At 38.0% G+C, this 20897-nt stretch overlaps 1 protein-coding gene across 2 annotated transcripts in view; it reads right to left on the reverse strand.

Annotated features, from left to right (window-relative positions):
- The window catches only part of Pola1 (DNA polymerase alpha 1, catalytic subunit), a 319474-nt gene that overhangs the window by 197989 nt on the left and 100588 nt on the right, over window positions 1–20897 (reverse strand). The window contains exon 27 of one of the 2 annotated variants that reach the window (XR_015646455.1): window positions 15103–15135. The gene's annotated coding sequence lies outside the window, so the exon portion shown is untranslated. 2 annotated transcript variants of the gene reach the window in all.

Genomic DNA, 20897 nt, shown 5'->3' on the forward strand with positions numbered 1-20897 from the left:
AAATTGACTCAAAATGTCTTACTTCAGTAATCACTTAGATGGAATGAATTTTACATTAGTGGGATCAAGCATACACCAGGCCTCAGTGGAAATGAAAAGGGCTTACAGTAATAGGATTTATAAACCCACCCATTAGGTTAATGGCTAAATGATTTACATGTAACTTTCTCCCCCACCCCGCCTTCCCTCACCCTTTAACTCAGTAAAACTATGCTTGGCATTTTCCACTGCAGTGCCACACACAAAGGAAATAGCCTTTCTATTTTGGGACATTCTAATTTCTAATAATGGCCTGGGTAGATACCATTAACTCTTTCAAAGCACAAATAATTGACTAATAAAATTAAGTATTCTATAAGGCCTGAAAGTGCTTAATTGATCATAATTGTCTATTTGAGAAGGAGGCGTCAGGCTGGCTATGCTCAGATAATGAAGTTGGGCAATTCTGAAGCACTGCAATCAAGATAATACTTACAGCTAAAAAGGATATTAGCATTTTCTAGAATCTGCAACATTTTCTTTATAACTGAGGTCATGGGAAAATCTGACTAGAAAACTTTAAGTCCCCAAGTCCTAACAAACAAATGACAGATCTAACAGGTTGTCAGTTGTCATTACTAACCAAATAGCCTGAAGCTCAATCCTGAAGGAACACATAGCTAGCTGGTAGTCTAGAAGACGTGAAATTGGAAAGTGACCAGTGCCTTGACATCACCACTTTGCAGAAGCATTTCTGATTTCATCCAATGACCTTCTCAGCATCAGCGCGCAGCAAGACAGTGGCCGTGATGCCTTTTATCACATGTACATGGCAGAAGGAACTTTCATTCTTTATTTTATTTTTTAGAGCCTTGAAAATTGAACCCAGGGCTTCATGAATGTCAGGAAAGTGCTCTACCACTGATGTACCACCGGCTTAGAAAAACCTACATCTAATACCAAAAGGCAACCCTCTTCAGTAAATTCTGTTCTATGGACCATCTTTTAACACACCCTCTTTTAGTAATTTTTATTTAAAAAAAAAAAGGTTATCCCTTATACTCCTCTATCTCATTAGAAGCTCCTAAAAACAATTTCATGAGATAGCTATGCTTTAACTTTAGGGGCCCACTTGAGGGGAAAAAAAACCTTTAAGAAAGATAATCTAGTTTAAGGAAAAACTAATTGTGCTCATCTATTCTGAGAAATATGTACTACAGAATTATTCAGGCATTCTTCTAGAATAAAAATATTTAAGAACCAATCAAATCATAGGTTCGAATTTATCAATCATTTTTCTCCTGTCTCATTATCTTCTATATTTTCAGAAGTCTGAAAGAAAATGTGAGCACTCATCTAGGATAGAGATATAGAATATAATCTAGAAGCAGTAATTTGAAGTCTGTGTAAGATTGTGATACACACTGCCAAATAAATTCACCTTTACCTCCAAAATGCCATTTCTACTCTTTCTTTTTTTTTTTTATTAACTTGAGTATTTCTTATTTGTTATTCCCTTTCCCGGTTTCCGGGCAAACATCCCCCTCCCCCCTCCCCTTCCTTATGGGTGTTCCCCTCCCAACCCTCCCCCCATTGCCGCCCTCCCCCCATAGACTAGTTCACTGGGGGTTCAGTCTTAGCAGGACCCAGGGCTTCCCCTTCCACTGGTGCTCTTACTAGGCTATTCATTGCTACCTATGAGGTCAGAGTCCAGGGTCAGTCCATGTATAGTGTCTGGGTAGTAGCTTAGTCCCTGGAAGCTCTGGTTGCTTGGCATTGTTGTTCATAAGCTGGCCACAGTGCAAGCATTTTCTACAAATGATATGAAGCACTACGTTACCTTTTTGTTTGGAAACCCTTGAAAGAATTCACTTATTGATGTACCAAAAAGAATTTACTGAATTACCCGCGTACTAGCTAATAAGGAACACAAAGATGAATAAGAAATAACCCCTTCCTTGGTGTGTGTGTACACATTCACATACATCCATACCCATAAGAAGAGCCCTGGGGCAGGGGCCAGAGGAAAGTAAGTGGAAGATGAATCAGAGAATATGAGAAGGGGATGAAGGAAGACTGTGTGAAGAAGATACAAATGACGTAAGGATGACTGATGGGTGAAGGAAATCGCATTGTTCTAAAGGTTTTGAAAACTGCTTAGCTCCCCAATAGGAAGACGATAAAGCATCTGGTAGAGTCAGAATGCTCAGCAAAGTGGGAAGAGAGTGGAGAGGAGCCAATCTTAAGGACTGTACAGACGTGTCCCATAGACTCAGGGCTTAAAGACGTCTCCAAAGACAATAAAACATGGAGCAAGCATGGACAGTGGGAACACAGTGATCAAAGTGGCATGCTGTGGGTTGAGCAGCACAGAAAGTGTCAGTAAGGACACAGAAATCACATGCACGCAGGAAATGAAATCTAGATGACTTGGCAACAGGTTGCATTTTGGACAAGAGAACAATGGGGTCAAGTATAATGCTTATGTTCGGGGCTTGACAACTGCATCTAAGAAGGGTAGTTTTGACATTGAAGAGGGGGCACTTTGGGAACATTTAAATGAAGAACACAGGACTGGGAAGACATTCGGTGGGTAAGTGTACTTGGATGGGCAAGCCCAGTGACCTGCGTTCTAACCCTGAAATGGGTGGGGGTGCAAGGAAAATGCTGACTCCTTAATCTCCACATGGGCACCCACCGTGGCATGTGTACATGTGTTCCTTTACACCCCCCCCACACACACACACACACTAACAACAACAGCAATAACCAATCTAAATAAAGATTACAAGCAGGCAGGGGAGTAAAGATGCTCAGCAGAGAGGAAGGGATGGGGGCAGGGAGGACAAGAAATCTAGTGTTTGAAAGAGATACAGTATGTGAATATGCAAAGCAATGTCATCCCAGAGATAACTTGAGAGGTGGATAGCACAACTCTGGAGAGGCCCAGCAGTAGTGAAAAGGGAAACTAAGCAAAGGATTACACCACAACCAACGACACTAAACTAACAGCTGCTCCAAGGAGCTCTTGATCCCTCATTCCTCCAGTACCTTCCATTGCCTTCCAGCGATCATGTCTCCACTCTTTCTGTCAAAATTGGCAGGTGTGACACAAATGAGGGGCCACTGACAAATCTGACACAGGCTGCCAGTCAGACAGCCAGGCACCACATAATAACCTTGAATGAGAACAATCCTAACAGGTGGTTAGGTCAAAAAGGAAGAATACTGTGCCTTTTCACAAGACACAAAACAGCTCCTGGGGGCAACTCGAACAACAACCAAAAGTCCATCTCTGCCTGTTTTTGAGATGACGCTGATGAGCTTCATGGGAAAACTGACCAAGGATCGATTTGTATCACAAGAAAGAACTTGCTTTTAGTTTCAAGTAACCATGCTTTCCTCTGTTTCTCCCCTATGTTGGAGGGAAAGGTGTTCTTTATTTCAAACTTGATGTCATTAGCAAGCATTTGCTTTATATTTATCCAGTAAAAGAAAAAAAATGGTATATCCAGACTTGGTGGCTCACAGCTAAAGTCTCAGCACTCAGGTGGCTGAAACATGAGGATGACCATGAATTCAAAAGGAGCCTCAGCTACACAGTGAGATCTAGGTAAGCTTAGGCCACAGAGTAAAGCCCTGTCTTTAAAACTGATAAAGTAAAACTAGATGCCAGAATGGGTTCTCCTCAGTATCCAAATCAAATCCTTCATACATTTCCAGAGAACTATGACCAGGTCCTAAGTGATTTTACTACTTTGTCACTGGTTAGATTTTATAAGAGCAAATGTCTTGTAGTTCTCACGGATCTTTGGCCTCAGATAGAACAAGCCACTGTTTATAGACAGGACAGGCAGCTGGAGCTCAGAACTAGGCGGGAATGGAAGGAATGGTCCAACCGTCTCGAAAGACAAACACCTTTATCAAGGCTCAACAATTCTACTGGATATTAAGAAGCCAGGAGAGGGGGTGGTGGGGTGTGTGTGTGTGTGTGTGTGTGTGTGTGTGTGTGTGTGTGTGTCTTTCTTTTCTCTGGAGACAACTTTTTCGGCACTCCTCCCCTCTGCACAGGGCATGGTTACAATGAGGCACATACCACTGGCATGTGGGTACTCAGATAAAGAATCCAACCAGTAGATCAGATTGCTGTCAGCTGTGAGAGAGCCAGCACTTCAGCTGCTTCTCATTCTTTATTTTTAAATGGCAGAATGGGCTCAAGGGCATGGTGGCCTGTCACACAAGAAGACACTAAGGATTTTTAAAGATAAAATCAAAACACTTGAGGGTGCACAAGCTCAAATAGGAGTAAGGAACTGAACGTCTGCTTCAGAAAAACATAAGAGCAGAATAGCATTTGACAGAAACAAAAACTAGAGGACTTCTCTTAGTGACAGAGGAAAGGGGAACCTAAAAAATTGTAGCAAAAATATCAAAACCCCAAATCACCTCATCGATTGGACTCTAAATGCTTGGTTTTAGAACACCGAGAGCAGAGCATTTAAATGTTGGAATGTGCTAAAGTTTCCTAATCAATCTTCAAAACCAAAAGGCATAGATAATTAGACATAAACCAATAAAATGTCAACAGTCTCAGAAGAACTTAGCTATGCAGAATTAAAATGTGCTTTATGTGTCCCTATATCACTACCAACATCACCACTGGATCAGTCCTGACTTAATTCTCCTTAGCTGAAGACCAAGTTGGATTTTGATGTGCAAACTGCTTTTGATGATATTTCATTTTAAACAGATAAACACTTAAAAAAAACCCGCAAGCCAAAAACACCCTTTTGAGAAACTAAGAAAACAGATGTGGAAGCCATTTGTTTAGATGAAGGGGAATTTTCGCTTTTATAGGAATACAATGATTCATGAACAGGAAAAAAACTGTCATCAAGTTTACTTCAATAGATACTCTTGGGTTTGAGGCAGCTTTCTAAATATGGCCATTGCTTTGCTTCACATCTTAACTCTCCTGAAATATCTCAAAGTACCACTAACAAACATCACTTTTGTCTTTGTTTTTTGAAGTTTTCTGCTTAGTATTTATATATTATGCTGGGGGGAGGTCCCTAAAACCCTACAACTGTTGATGCCATAGAAATACATAATTCCTTCTATTGCTTAGGTAAACTAGACTACCACTATCAAAAGCTTTGGTTATTTGTCAAAAACATGCTGGACTAGGTATGGTAGCACAGACCTTTAATTCCATTACTCTAGAGACAGAGGCAGGAAAATCTGAGTTCAAAACTAGCCAGAGCCTCACAGTAAGATCATGTCTCCGAAACAAAAGAGAAACCTGGAAGGCTTAAGATTATAATAAAGAACACAAAAGAACTTCTTAAATAACAGCTCTCCTCAATACTGAAGGAGATGGAATGAGAGAATAATGGAGCTTTCTCCAACAACTTCTGCCAATGAGAAAAGTACCTTTTTTGGTTTCTGTTTAATGAGATGCTAGGAACTAAACCAAGGGAAAAACAAATGGTATTAGGCCTAAAGTAAAGGCTTAAGAAATTTCTCTTCTTCCTTCTTGTGCTCCACCCATCCTCTTCTCTTCTGTTCTATACCCAGCAGCTGGCCTCCTGGCAGTGTGTTCTTCTAGAGGTATCAAGAAGGGCAAGGCCTGTGGGTATAAGACAAAACTGGTCCACGCTGATCAATTTCTTCAAAGTGGCATAACTCTCTCCCAAAGGGTAGTCTCTTCCTCAATATTAGTACTTTTATACTGATGCTGAAATAATATGGGCAGGTACTTGTCACATCTTTCTATTACCAACTTTAATTGTTCTGAAATACGTGACAAGAACCAACTTAAAGGAGGGGAGAGTTTGTTTGAGATCACGTCATGAGGAGCTACTTACTGTCCATTATGGCGGGAAAGGCATGGCAAAGAAAGCAGCTTATAGCTGGGGCAGCACAGGAAAGGAACAGGGACACGTAGCTGGTTTTCTATCTTTCCCTTTTTATTTAGGCCAGGAACAGGCCTATGTCACCATTCAAGATGGATTTTCCCCTCAATTCTCATTGACAGGCCCAAGTCTGCCTTGTTGGTGATTCTAAATACAGTCAACTAATAATTAATTAATCAGCCCCTGATTACTTTTACCGAAAAGAGTGACTGGGTTTGCTGGCCCAAGAGACATGTATGACTCCTTTGCAGATCATCCTAAAAATAGGTACTACCACACATGTATGAAAGTCAGAGGATATTTTGCAGAAGTCATGAGTCTTGGGATGAAATGAGTCATCCAGCTTTGTGGAAATAGCTCTTAGGAGCTGAGCCATCTTGCCAGCCCCTATGAACATTCTTCTAAGAGAACAGCTAGGACATAGCTTTCTTACCTTGACATATTACCTAAAGATATTTTATTTACTTTAATCAGAATTTACTCCACAGAAAGAAAAAAAATAGTACAATTGTTCTATCAGTATTAATTCCCCATTCTCCTTTTAATTCTACATTCTGCACCCAGCCCTACCACACACAAGTTACAAATTAATGTTATCTTTTAAATCCTAAAAATGGACATGTAATAGTTACTTTTTTTTATACTTGATCTTAGCCCAAAAGCTGAGCCCCAGAAATTTACTAATGACACATTTTCCTATCTCAACCTACTACTTATGTTCATGATCTGAGGAGTAACTTTATAGAATCCTTCTAATTAAACATATATTTACAAGGGGCTCAGAACTGACAAAGTATAAAAGGAGCTTCAATAACCTAAAGAAACAGGTAAAACAAAATATGAACACTTCCAATTGAACATGTTTCATTGTTTAAAAATCAAAGCAATGGGACCTAAGAGCTGGACTGGAGGAATGTTAAACCAAGAAGACAGCTATCACACCAAGTCCCAAAACAGTTTTCTTTAGATGCATTCCTAGCTCTCTGAAAAGAAAAGGGGCATAACTTCAGTCTATGCACACAACAGTGTAGTTCATTTTTTAAAAGGGGTGTTGCTACAAGGTGGGGGTTTGACATCATTTAAATATACCTGACTCTAGCTACTATTCATATAAAAGTAATCAGTAAAAAAAAAAAAAAAAAAGTAATCAGTAGCCAAGGCTCTTGCCACGGCCGTTTGTCTGGTAACTCGCGTGGCTTCAGTGGAATGGCACATATGCTTTCTTTATGGCCTAAACTTCACATTTCCTCAGAATCCAGTCACTCTGTCAAGTAAGACTCTTCTCTTCAAGCCTGTCCAGCTACTTTCCCTTCAGTGTCTATAGCACCCATTTCTCCCCACCCAAGAATTACACTTTTACAAACATACACTGACAGCCTACAATGCTCAAGACATGGCACTTAACACTGAAGATGAATAAAACGCTGTTCAAGCCCTTTAAGAACTTACAATCTATATCGAGAAACTGCAATCAGATTATTGACAGGAGCCTCATTTCTTCATATCTTTGTTTTTATTTCAACACCATCCCTACTGATGCATCATGATTGATGTGCAAGGCCCTCATTCTGAGACCATAAATCAGCCTTTTGCCAGTAAAATCTTCATGGCAAAATTAATGGTCATTTCTCAGACTACATTCAGCAAAGACGTATCCTAATGGAAATAAAAGGTATGTCACTCTCCCTCACCATCCAATATGATAAGTTCATATGTGAGCATGCCTCAAGACATCAAGCATCCCATATGGGCAAATTTTTCCCTCTTGAGAATTACTAACCTGTAACTGTAACTAAAATAGCCTCTATATAATCTTGGTGTGGCATGCTTGAGAAGTATATTGATTCTAGACACAGGCCTACATCAGAGAGTACCTGGTGAATGTTACTCTGGTGCATGAATCTTTTGATGTCTGGACAAACTTATATATCTCCAAATATGCCAGATACCTCACCATCACTGTGTTGGGGGTGAGGGGGAGACTAACCTAATGTTCCACACACTTATCACTGCCAACTGGGTTTGGCTAATAGGATCAGGAAAGGTAGGAGATGCGGGGGGAGGGGATTGGGGGCAATGTTAATGCCCATGGCTCTCTCTAGGGGAATAGAAAATGCTACCTGGGTCCGTATACCTATGATGAAGAGTCCTGTATGTAACTTTAAATTGTTCAAAGCCTACTTTTAATGATGATTCTTGAATGCTTTAACCTCCCTTCTAACCCACCACCCATCAGAGACAGTGGAAAAGAAAGGATATGGAGAAAGTCTATTTAGAAACTGTTCTTTGGAGCAGATTCCATCTGCATTTTTAGGAAATCAGCAATTCAGGTCACAGGTCAGCAGCAGCACCTTGATCCACTTGCAAACACTTCAGAGATATCCCAGTAGTCCAATTCATTAGAGTTGGGAATAACAGCAACAGTGGTAAGACCTAGCAGGAACAGTTAGGCCTCTGCCTAAATAGCAAGGGACAGTGGGAGGGACCAGAAAGAACTCCAGAGGTTCTCTGCTATGCCTCTCTGTGTGAAGCAAACATCAAGCGAAGACAGGAGACCAACAAGCATTGCACAGCTAGCACTATAAGCAAGCCAAGCCTAGCCTCCATCACTGTCTCTCAGGCCCTATTTACACCCTCCAAACATCACATGTCCTCCACAGGTCTTTCCTCAGAGCATGAGTCTTGTGTCAGCTGACATAACTCTGTCAATCAGCCAGAGTCCACGGAAGCAACAAGAAGCCACAAAACACCACTAGAAGGGGTGGGATGTGTGTGTGTGTGTGTGTGTGTGTGTGTGTGTGTGTGTGTGTGTGTGTGTGTGTGTCTTTCTCAATATGGAGTCCAAACAAATGCAGCTCAACTATGCAACGTAAGGCAGACAAATACACTCAGGCTGCTAACAAAAAATCGTTCATTACATATCCATCCCAGTGCTTGCTTTAGCTGAACATCCTTTTACCTGTGTCTGGTTCAGCAAAATGTTCCTTCACGTATCTGCTTAGCAAAACATCCTTTCACTTGTGTCTGCTTCAGGAAAACACCCATTCATGTGTTTACCCCAGCAAAACACCATCTAACACAACTGACTTTCCAAAGAACACTTAAGTTTCCACTTCACTTTTAGGTATATATCACCTCCTCTTGAAGAAGAGAAAAACATCCCTGTTATTAATAACCTTAGAGTTCATATAGTTTCTATTATCATTTCACTATTGTCTGCCCACATTTTTGTAATCATATCTTTAACTGATAAAATTACTCCCAGTGCTATCTCGTTCTTATTGTAATCACAAGTGATACATCAAATTAAAAAAAGATAAAGGAAGCATTTTTTTTTTTTTTGTCAGAGCGGAGGACCGAACCCAAGGCCTTGCCTTGCTAGGCAAGCACTCTACCACTGAGCTAAATCCCCAACCCCAAAGGAAGCATTCTTAATACCTTGCTTTAAACTCCGCCTCTTAAAATCAGACTCATAAGAAAATCTAGGTTTTTAAGATTTGTAAACTATATGTACTGTGAACTTTCATTAAAGAATGATCCTATATTTATCTATCTCTCTTACTCCAATATATTAACCAAAATGTTAAGATATATGGATTTTAACCAGAATTTAGCACAGAAAGAAATTAAGTAGACCATTACCTCCTGCAAGGTCTTAAAGTTATTACACATGACTATCATATGTTGACTACATGATTATTTTCCATGCATGTCATTACACAATGAAATTGGATAGTACCATAACTTATATTTGTTTCCCTCACATGAAACCATATATTGCAACAGTGTCTTTAACAAAGAATATATGTTAAAGCAATTGTCAACAGTTGAGAATGTTGCAAAAACACAAACTTGTAGTGTGTTAGTCTGATGCTGCTTGTATTATGTCTTATTTTGTATGTGAATCTTATTTCTGGGAGCATGAGGCTGGGAGGCAGAACTGGCCTTAACTTCAACACAAAATCTATAATATTAAGGACACACAACATAACACTAGCCTAAGTTCAGTTCTTCTCTTATTTGATATGTGTTATCAAGATATTCTGCCACCACACGAAAAATGAAGACTTCACTCTAAGGTGAATATAAAACCTTGGGGAAACAGCTGTATACCCATCAAGATTATTTTCCACAAGTAGCCAACATGAAACAGAATTTACAACAGAGACAGGAAGAAGAGTAGGTGGAGTTAGAATAGAAGGAAATGAGGAGGCTCAACAAGAATTAATTACTGGTAATTACATATGCTACAGCCTCTCTTCTTTCTCCACCCTCTAGCTAATCAACAGTGGGAACAGATGTGGTCTGTGGTATTGGGGAGGGGGAAATGCTTAACAGCTGTTTGAAGAACATGCCATTAAAAGGCAGCCTTGTCCACAGAAACCCAAGTGTTTTCTGTTTGAAAGAAAAGGAGGTAATGAATAACAAGCACAAGCTTACGACTTTGAACTTGAGTTCTTTGAGAGCAGTGGGCAAGTGTTTCTCCTGATTTCTGGTGTGTGACAGCAACCACTGTATTCTGTTACAACTGTAGGTCTCAATACTTCTCATCCTCACAGTACCCGAGACCAGGACAAAGCAACCAAACTACTGAGGATTGAGTGGAACATAGGATAAATCTTAGCTAAGCCAATGATCATCACAAGAAAAACCTAACTCCCACTATCAACGATACTAAATTAGGTCAACGTGATCGTAAATTTGCTAAATCGGCTTTTTAACGTCTTTCTGAGTAAAAACGGGATGAAATACAGAACTCAGGACACAGCAGTCTATGGCATAGCTTTTCTGAAGGTTGCGGCACACTACCACACACATGGTCTTTTCTGAAGTAAAAGTGCAAACCAAAGCCTGTGGGTAAGCCAAAAACTAGGAAACTACAATCTAAGATTTCACAAGAAATGTGGTTTACTCACAAAACTAAATTTATAGCCTTTTTCTGGTAAGAGGCTCTTTTTTGCTTTCTGCAAACCGAGGGCTACTGGTCAGAAATCAATGACATTCCCATCTTATCTGAGATACCCCGAAGGCCATATGAGCAACTAATAGAAAGCTGGGCCTCTAAAAACACAATTTCATAAACAGAGCACCTTTTCATGGAATAAGATAGATCATAAAACCAGTCTAGTTTCAGAAATTAGCACTTCATCTGTTACTCTTATGCTAGAGTACCACAAAAAAATGTGCCTTCATAAACATTTACATGCCAAAAAGAGACAAATCTTGTTTACAAATAAAGAGTAATGGTCAATAAATGACTGATTAGGTCACTAACTGAGAACAAGCTTCCAGATTCTTCAGCAATTGAACAACTTCAAGTTCTTCTCAAGTTAGAAGGTATTTCTATTCCTGTGGGGAGGTGTATGTGTACCTAAAATGTGTGCAAACATGCATACTCATAAATACTTGTAGGATACAATGCTAATTTCTCATGTCTACTCTTAAACTTGCACTTTCTAAAATGCATGTCTATGTATTTTGGCGGGCAACTTCAAATTTTTACTAAGTTTTGAAACATGAAAGTTTACTATGATTAAATCCCATGAGACAGATGATGCCAGAGTTGAGAATAGGAAGAAGGTAAAAGCTAATATCAGAATATGCATCAAGAGTTTTGCATTTAAATCTGGACTACAAAGTGAGTTCCAGGCCAGCCAGAGCTGTCTACATACAGTAGGACCTCATCTGAAAAATTTAAAACCTAAAAAGATGTTTAAAACGAAGGCACAAATTAAGGAGACTCAAGTCTGGAGCAAAGGTCACGAAAGTACGGTTTGAGGATGGAGATCTAAGCAAATGGACAGCAACAGATTCTGAATTCAAATATGAGGAAATTAATGAAAATTAGAAAGACAACCAATCATGGTAGAGGAGTGGAAATGCCTCAAAACAAGCTTATGATTTGCAAGAAGCAATTTTTTTAATTAAGCAAGGGACAGTTATGTTAAAAAAAGGATATTATCATTTATTACCAAATCAAAGAGTATAAATTAAAGGGTCATTTGTACAGCACTTAGAAATTATTTAAGTAATGTAAACACTGTTTATTCATGCAGGTTTCCATAGATACATTCCCAACTTTAGTTCCTCTGCGGCTATAGTGCCCATAAGGTCTAAAATTCTTGGGCTTCAACTCTACACACATGACAGTTTTCAGGAACCTCTTGCTCCTAGTGATAAAAAGACTGTACCCATTCTTTGCAATTCACCAGGATAAAGCTATTCTTTTTGGTGTGCTCTGCAAACCAACCTTTTGATCCCCTAGAAATAATGTTAATTACCTGCAAAAGAGCATGTAAGAAGTTTAAATTAATCCTTCATCCTGAATTATGTTGCTTTTCTGCATCAGCAAAGACACATTGCCATGCAAAATAATGAGGTGGTTTTTACCCCCCTGATAGAGAGTATATTTGGGAGAAATGGGAGTTTCTGGCAAAAAAATAAAGGCTTCATTACTTCAGATTTAAATGTAAATTAGGCACTCAGCAGCTTGCAAGTTAGGACAATTTTCCTTACACAAGATAAGATGAATTATATTTTATTCCTTAGTTTTTAACAAGAGTCACTTCCTTAGACATACCTAACCCTTAAACAAAGGCGTTCTTTGTCAAAGCTAGGGAAATGTTTTTATTACTGATGTTCTTTAAATATGAATAAAAATCTCTTTTCTATACTTATGCTCATAACAAGCTGTTACTTTGGCAAAGAATATCTAAAATGAATATAGAAATAAGAGGAATATTTGCTTTCTATGTGAACACTACACATATCACCAACTTTTTTTTAAATCTATGAACAGAGTACCTTTCCATTTATCTGTGCCTTTCCCGATTTCTTTAATCAATGATCACAGTTTTTAGTGTTCAGATCATCTACTAGTCTTGGTTAAATTTGTACTTCAGCATGTTTTTTGTCCTGCTGAGAAAAGTCAGAGCCTTCCACAGCTCAGACAAGTACTCTACCACCATGCTATATCCTGAATGCCTACTGTACTTTAGATGTTGTTGTAAATGAACATTCTTTTCACTTACAATTCATTTACATTGTATTTCATTGAGATCTTTTCCAGATAGTGTTCTCAATGCATAAGAACACAACTACTTTTTGCATATTGGTTTTTGTATCCTGTAAGTTTACTGAATTCATTGATTAGTTCTAGCGTTATAGAGCAGTCTTGGAAAAATTCACAAATCACAATCTCTTAGAAGACAGTTGAGCTTCTTCCTTTCTCATTTGGATGGCTTCTGTTTCTTTCTCTTGCCTAATTGTTCTGGCTAGGTCTTACGTTGAATAGAAGTGACAAGGGTAGCAATTCTCATCTTCTTCCAGCACTTAGGAGAACTTGCTGAGTATAATGTTAGCTGTAGGCTTGGCAAGCAGTCTGTACAGCGTTGAGGTACATTCATTCCATCTGTAGGTTATTGACCTTTTTTATCATGGAAAGTACTGGAATTCTGCAAATGTTTTAGCAGCATATACTGAGATTATCGCATGATTTTAATTCCTTAGTTTATTAATATGCATCACATTTGTTGATCCGTGGCTGTTATTTTATTTCTGAATCTCAAGGATAAATTCTACTCTGATATATAACCCTAATGCACTAATCTTTAGTTTGTGTGGGTTTTTTGGGTGAGGGTTGGTTTGGGTTTTTTTTTTCTTGCTTATTTGTCTGTTTGTTTGTTTGTTTGTTTGTTTGACGATTTTTGCACACATGTTTATCAGGGATAGTTACCTACAATTGTATTTTCTGATATCATCCCTATCTGACTTTGTATGAGATTTAGACTAGCCTTATAAAATTAGTTATCTGTAAAATGAGACTATTCTGGGATTGGAGAGATGGATCAGTTAGTGAAATGCCTGCCACACAAATATCACTATCTATGTTTGGATCCCCAGCACTCAAGTAAAAGCCAGGGGTAGCAATATATATCTTTAGCCCCAGCACTGGGGATACAGAGACAAGTGGGTCCAAGAAGTTTACTGGCCACCTGCTCAGCCTTGGTAAATTTGGTGAACTCCAGGATCGGTAAGATACCTCATTTTGCAAATAACAAGGTACAGAAAGGTAGAAAGATATATAAAGTCAACCACTGGTGTCCATACATATGTACACACACATGCACAAATACAAACACAAACGATACATATACCATGCATACACACAGTAAATAAATTAATGAAAACACTCCTTACATATCCATATTATTGAAAGCAATCTACGAAATCAGTGAAACTCCTATCAACATTACATTAGCTTAGTAATAATTCTGTACCTAATAAGTACAAATATAAAAAAGAAAACTTTTCAAAAATGAAAAATTATACGTGTATCAAGTACAAAACAAACAGTGATCGATGTATATTAGTTTGGTTACTGTAACCATTACATAATGTATACATGTGTCACATCACCCTGAATGCCTTATAATCTTCTGTTGTAAAGTACTTCCTTTGTCCTTTAGTTTAGAAAGTGAGTCATATATATAGACTCACACTAACATAACTACCACTATTAATGACATTTTGCTCTTTTTAATTAAAAGGGTGATTTCTTTTAAATCCACATGACTCAGTATATCTCTGATCTCAAAAGCATTTTACTAAAACGTGTGCCATCTTTGACTATGGCACAGTATTAGTTAACTCCAGCAAATATGTTTCCAGTCCATTCGCCTATTCACAACATCCTTCACATACAGGTAAGAAGCAATGCTAGTCCTCTGAATGGTTTGCTAATCTGACTTTATTACAAGACAATGAATCTTTCAACCTGAGTGTGAACCCATGGTAAAAATATACTTTTGGGCTGTTGTTCTGGATTTTCCCTTTCATTCCTACAGTGTGAAACAAGGGGGAGCGGGAGTGCAAAGGATACACTTGACTGACATCTTACTGAATTAACTCATGCCATTTAAGAGTCTAACACAGTACCAAGCTTATAATATCAGCTTTACACTTGAGACATTCTACAACTGTAAAACATCTTTCCAAACTAAACTCCTTGAATAGTATTTCATCTGATGAGAGCAAAACTGACCTAAATTTCTACATCATGGAATCTTAGCTGTGTGATTCAGTGTAAGAGTACTGCTGTTCAAGACTACCAAGGGCAACATAGGGACACTCCATCTCAAAAAGAATTACTGTAACTTAGTCACTTCTTCTTATGATTTTATTTAGTGCAGAACAAGTGTGCTTATACCTATCTTTCTCTGTCGTACTTCAGCAAATATCCCTAGAAGGAAAGAGAAATGAACATTTTATTGTTACATTAATTTCTACTTCAATTTCCATTTACAACCAAGCTATCTCACATTTTAAATTATCTAGGAAGGATAAGTGTATATATTTAGAAATATTAACCTTAAGGAAAAAATCATAAAAAATGGCAAAATTATGAGTTTAAGATATGAGCTCTCAGTATCTCCCTAAACTAAATAGAAGTTAAGAGTCTAAAACAATGTGACTGAACATATGTCTAATAAACACTTGAAACACACCTAGTAAGGCTAATTAAGCAATTTTTTATTTGATTTGGTATAATTTCTTTGAACAGCATGATGTGACCAGTAGCTAGCTACTATGTCTAGTGAGTACTAGAAATGTGGCTGGTATGATGACAGAGAAACTGACATTTCAACTTAATTCAGTTAATTAATATTTAAATAATAACCTATAACTACCGTATTGGTCCATGTAGTTCTAGAGCATTGATAGTAAGACGTAATATATGAGAGTAAACCTGTTGCTAATTGGAATATATTTCAAGGATGAATAATATTGAAACTGGAAAAATATAGAACCTGAAACAGCATACTTACTAGCCTTAAAATAGGTCAACAAAGACTTTAAAGGGCAGTCGCCATCCAAGGAGTCAGAAAGTAGTTTTACTTTACATCTTAAAGCAGTGGTTCTCAACCTTCCCAATGCTGCAATCCCCTTAATACAGTTCCTCATGTTGTGGTGACATCCAACCATAAATAATTTTTGTTGCTACTCATAATTAATTTTGCTTCTGCTATCAATCATAAGGTGAGTCTCTGTGTTTTCATTTGGTCTTCTGGGGATTGTGACTACATGTTGAGAACTGCTGTCTTAAAAGGATCAACTTGCAGTTAGGTGCGATGCATGGTATATGCCTGTAATCCCAGTACTTAGGAGATGGATGTAGAGCAAAGATCAGATTTGCTACTAAGATCCTGTCTCAAAAAAAAAAATCAACTTGCTAACTTGTGTTTCACACAGTAAAATTTGTCCATAAAGAAAAAAGAAAGCAGTGCAGTAGTACGGACGAAGCAAGAGCTTGTTGCTATCAGTACTGCTGTTGTGGGTCTTACCTTCAAAAGATGTACACGTGGGACCCTGCCAAGGCTGCACATTTTATTGGCTAAATGCGAAGTGTTAACATTCGGCTGGTTCTGAGCATATGACAATCACAGCTATCACTCATATCATTATACTACTTATTGCTCACTTCTTAAAACTCTAACTTAGTGGTAAATGGCTGATGGGTAGACAACGATGGAGGGCATGGTAAAATAATCTAGTGAGTAAAAGTAGCTTACAACTACAGTGTCAGAATGGGAATACTGGTAACACAGGGGCAAACTTTTTCCACAACATGGATACAAATCAGAAGAGAACGGCTACTCTCTGGGGGTAAAACCCCTGCATAACAGAGTTAGTAGTGCTTTATCGAAATCAAAATGGGGTGTTCACATATGGGCCCAGGCCTAGAATCTGAATGTCTCTAAATATTTCCAAAGGTGGTGTAAACTCAGTCTCGGGAAGAAGACCTAGATTATGCTTGTCATTTTGTAATATGTATTTTGTACCTTGGTTTGAAAAAATATGAATAGAAGAAAAATGGTCAGCATAAAAGTAAGGCCCTCATACCCCAGACACTGGCAAGCTTTTCTACTCAGCAGTCCTCAGGGAAACCCAAATAGTCCCTGTAGCAGGTGGATCCTAATCATGGATTATCCACGCAAGTCCTTTTGTTTTGATTCCATTCTCACCAAGCAACCCTGTGATTGTAATTTGGCTTCCCACGTGGCTTGTCTATAAAGAGAAAATGCACTAATCTCTCGGTTCAACCTCCAGTCTAATTAACAGCTGTACTACTCATTTCAAATGAACAAATTGGCATTAGGGCAAGTGCATGTGAGTCTGACCATCCAGTGTGCTAACAAGGTAAGATTTCTGAGTCTCTAAGAATATAAGCTCCTCCTCTACCACTGAACCTCTTGTGCTCAAAACAGTGTGGTTCAGGATAACTGTTGAGTAAATAGCAGGCTGAGATCAGATAACCAAGATGACATTTCTGAGCACCTTTCAATTTGAATTATAGTGAACAGTAAGGAGGATATTAACGTAGATATCAAATTACCAGGAAATGGATTCTACTATAAAGAAATTGTTTAATTTTCACAGCATTAATGACTAAAACTAATTTACTATACATAATACTCATTATACAATTAGAAATGCTTTTTTCAGATCTAAAATATCACAAAGTTCATCATTTTCTCTTGTAAAATTTCCCTGTGACAGGCAAACCACTCAAAATCATTTTTAAAAAACTGGGCATATTCAGTATTCAAAATGTATAGTTTTTAAAGTGGTAACAGTCTCTCCCGCTGAAAACATTTTCAAAGAGCTAACCCAACATTTCCTTTTTGCTTTTCCCCAAACTCCATAATTTATTCTAAATATCCACTAGAGCTATGCCATATCAAACCCAATAAAGGCAACAATAAAAATACTGCTAAGTTATCAAGTTCTATGCTTTGATTGCAGCCATTTAAAATATATCTCATTTTTGCTAGAAATCACAAAATCAGAAACCCAGAAATTCTATCTCTGCCACTGGTCTAAAACAGTCTTACACAAAACAACTGTTATTAGTGCATGGCAAACAAACAAATAATGAAAGGAAAACAACTACCTGAAGGCCCTGGAAAGCACCCACAAGTACTCCAAAAGAGAACGGACGCCCACAACTAGGGGGGAGGATCAGACAAGATGCCCAGTTCTCCAACTTCTCACTGCAAAACAGGCACGGACTGTGTGGAACAATTAACTAGGCTGAAGGAGTAATGCGCAAGTTCAAGTAATCACCATAGCTAGTGTACTGAAAAGATACAGATGGCCAATACCAAGAAAAAGAGATTATCACTATCGATTCTATAAATCATAAATGATTCCTTTAAAAACAAACTACCAAAACTCATTTAAAAGATACTTAATAGAAATAGATATTTAAACAGCTGTTTGTTCCAGAAATTAATCTGTAATTTAAAACTCTTACACAAATAAAGTCCAAGCTAATATAGCTCTACTAGTGAATTATTCAAAATATTTGGTGAAGAAATAATACTAATTCTATTAGAACCTTTCCAGAACATTGATTAGGAGGAACTACTCAATACACCTGGCTTCACAGACAAAGGCATTACAAAAAAAATAGGGGCTGGAAAGATGGTTCAGTTAAGAGCTGCACCACCCTTGCAGAAGACCTCTGTTCGGGGCCACATCGGGCGGCTCACAGATGCCTGTTACTCAGGCTCTAGGGAATCCAACACCCCCTTCAGTACTCCACAGGTACTTCTTGCACTCATGTGTACACATGCCCAAACACAGACATAACTGATTTTGCTTTTTAATTTCACATAGTCTTTCTTCATCGATATAAATATTCTAAAAGCTTTACTAAATAAAAGACCTAAAACAAAAAGTATCTATCACAAAGAGGTAGGAGTTTTCCTAGGGTAAAGGTTGGCATAATATATCTGAAAAGCTATCAATCGCCATTTTAACAAATTAAAACGAAAAACAGAAAAATTTGTGATCAACAGACATAAAAACCAACATAAGGTCTAAAGAGACAGCTCATCATTTAAGACTGCTTACTATTCTCCCAGAAGACTCAAGCTCAGTTCCTAGCACTCAAATCAGGTGACCCACAACTGTCTATTACTTAAGTACCAGGGAGATCAAGTACCCTCTTCTACCCTCCTGAACATACATGTGCATGAATACAAAAATACAAACACACAAATTAAAAGATTAAAGGCACTTGAAAAATATCCAATAACCATTCTTGATTTTAAAAAATCATTTTAAAAAAATAATTTTCGGACTGGAGAGATGGCTCAGCAGTTAAGAGCTCTCTGAGTGTACTTACAGAGGTCCTGAGTTCAAGTCCCAGCAACCACATGGTGGCTCACAACCATCTGTAAAGGGATCCAATGCCCTCTTCTGGTGTGTCTGAAGACAATGACAATATACATTAAAAATAATATTCTTTTTAAAAGCTCTAGAACAAAAAGAAGCAAATACACCCAGGAGGAGTAGAAGGCAGGAAATAATCAAACTCAGAGCTGAAATCAACCAAGTAGAAACAAAAAGGACCATAGAAAGAATCAATAGAACCAAAAGTTGGTTCTTTGAGAAAATCAACAAGATAGATAAACCCTTAGCCAGACTAAGGAGAAGACACAGAGAGTGTGTCCAAATTAACAAAATCAGAAATGAAAAGGAAGACATAACTACAGATTCAGAGGAAATTAAAAAAATCACCAGATCTTACTATAAAAGCCTATATTCAACAAAACTTGAAAATCTGCAGGAAATGGACAATTTCCTAGACAGATACCAGGTACTGAAGTTAAATCAGGAACAGATAAACCAGTTAAACAACCCCATAACTCCTAAGGAAATAGAAGCAGTCATTAAAGGTCTCCCAACCAAAAAGAGCCCAGGTTCAGACAGGTTTAGTGCAGAATTCTATCAGACCTTCATAGAAGACCTCATACCAATATTATCCAAACTATTCCACAAAATTGAAACAGATGGAGCCCTACCGAATTCCTTCTACGAAGCCACAATTACTCTTATACCTAAACCACACAAAGACCCAACAAAGAAAGAGAACTTCAGACCAATTTCCCTTATGAATATCGACGCAAAAATACTCAATAAAATTCTGGCAAACCGAATTCAAGAGCACATCAAAACAATCATCCACCATCATCAAGTAGGCTTCATTCCAGGCATGCAGGGATGGTTTAATATACGGAAAACCATCAACGTGATCCATTATATAAACACACTGAAAGAACAAAACCACATGATCATTTCATTAGATGCTGAGAAAGCATTTGACAAAATTCAACACCCCTTCATGATAAAAGTCCTGGAAAGAATTGGAATTCATGGCCCATACCTAAACATAGTAAAAGCCATATACAGCAAACCAGTTGCTAACATAAAACTAAATGGAGAGAAACTTGAAGCAATCCCACTAAAATCAGGGACTAGACAAGGCTGCCCACTCTCTCCCTACTTATTCAATATAGTTCTTGAAGTTATAGCCAGAGCAATCAGACAACAAAAGGAGATCAAGGGGATACAGATCGGAAAAGAAGAGGTCAAAATATCACTATTTGCAGATGATATGATAGTATATTTAAGTGATCCCAAAAGTTCCACCAAAGAACTACTAAAGCTGATAAACAACTTCAGCAAAGTGGCTGGGTATAAAATTAACTCAAATAAATCAGTTGCCTTCCTCTATACAAAAGAGAAACAAGCCGAGAAAGAAATTAGGGAAACGACACCCTTCATAATAGACCCAAATAATATAAAGTACCTCGGTGTGACTTTAACCAAGCAAGTAAAAGATCTGTACAATAAGAACTTCAAGACTCTGAGGAAAGACATTGAAGAAGACTTCAGAAGATGGAAACATCTCCCATGCTCATGGATTGGCAGGATTAATATAGTAAAAATAGCCATTTTACCAAAAGCGATCTACAGATTCAATGCAATCCCCATCAAAATACCAATCCAATTCTTCAAAGAGTTAGACAGAACAATTTGCAAATTCATCTGGAATAACAAAAAACCCAGGATAGCTAAAACTATCCTCAACAATAAAAGGACTTCAGGGGGAATCACTATCCCTGAACTCAAGCAGTATTACAGAGCAATAGT

Source organism: Rattus norvegicus, chromosome X, assembly GCF_021556685.1.
Source record: "Rattus norvegicus strain SHRSP/BbbUtx chromosome X, alternate assembly SHRSP_T2T, whole genome shotgun sequence".
In the NCBI taxonomy this organism is placed as follows: Eukaryota; Metazoa; Chordata; class Mammalia; order Rodentia; family Muridae; genus Rattus; species Rattus norvegicus.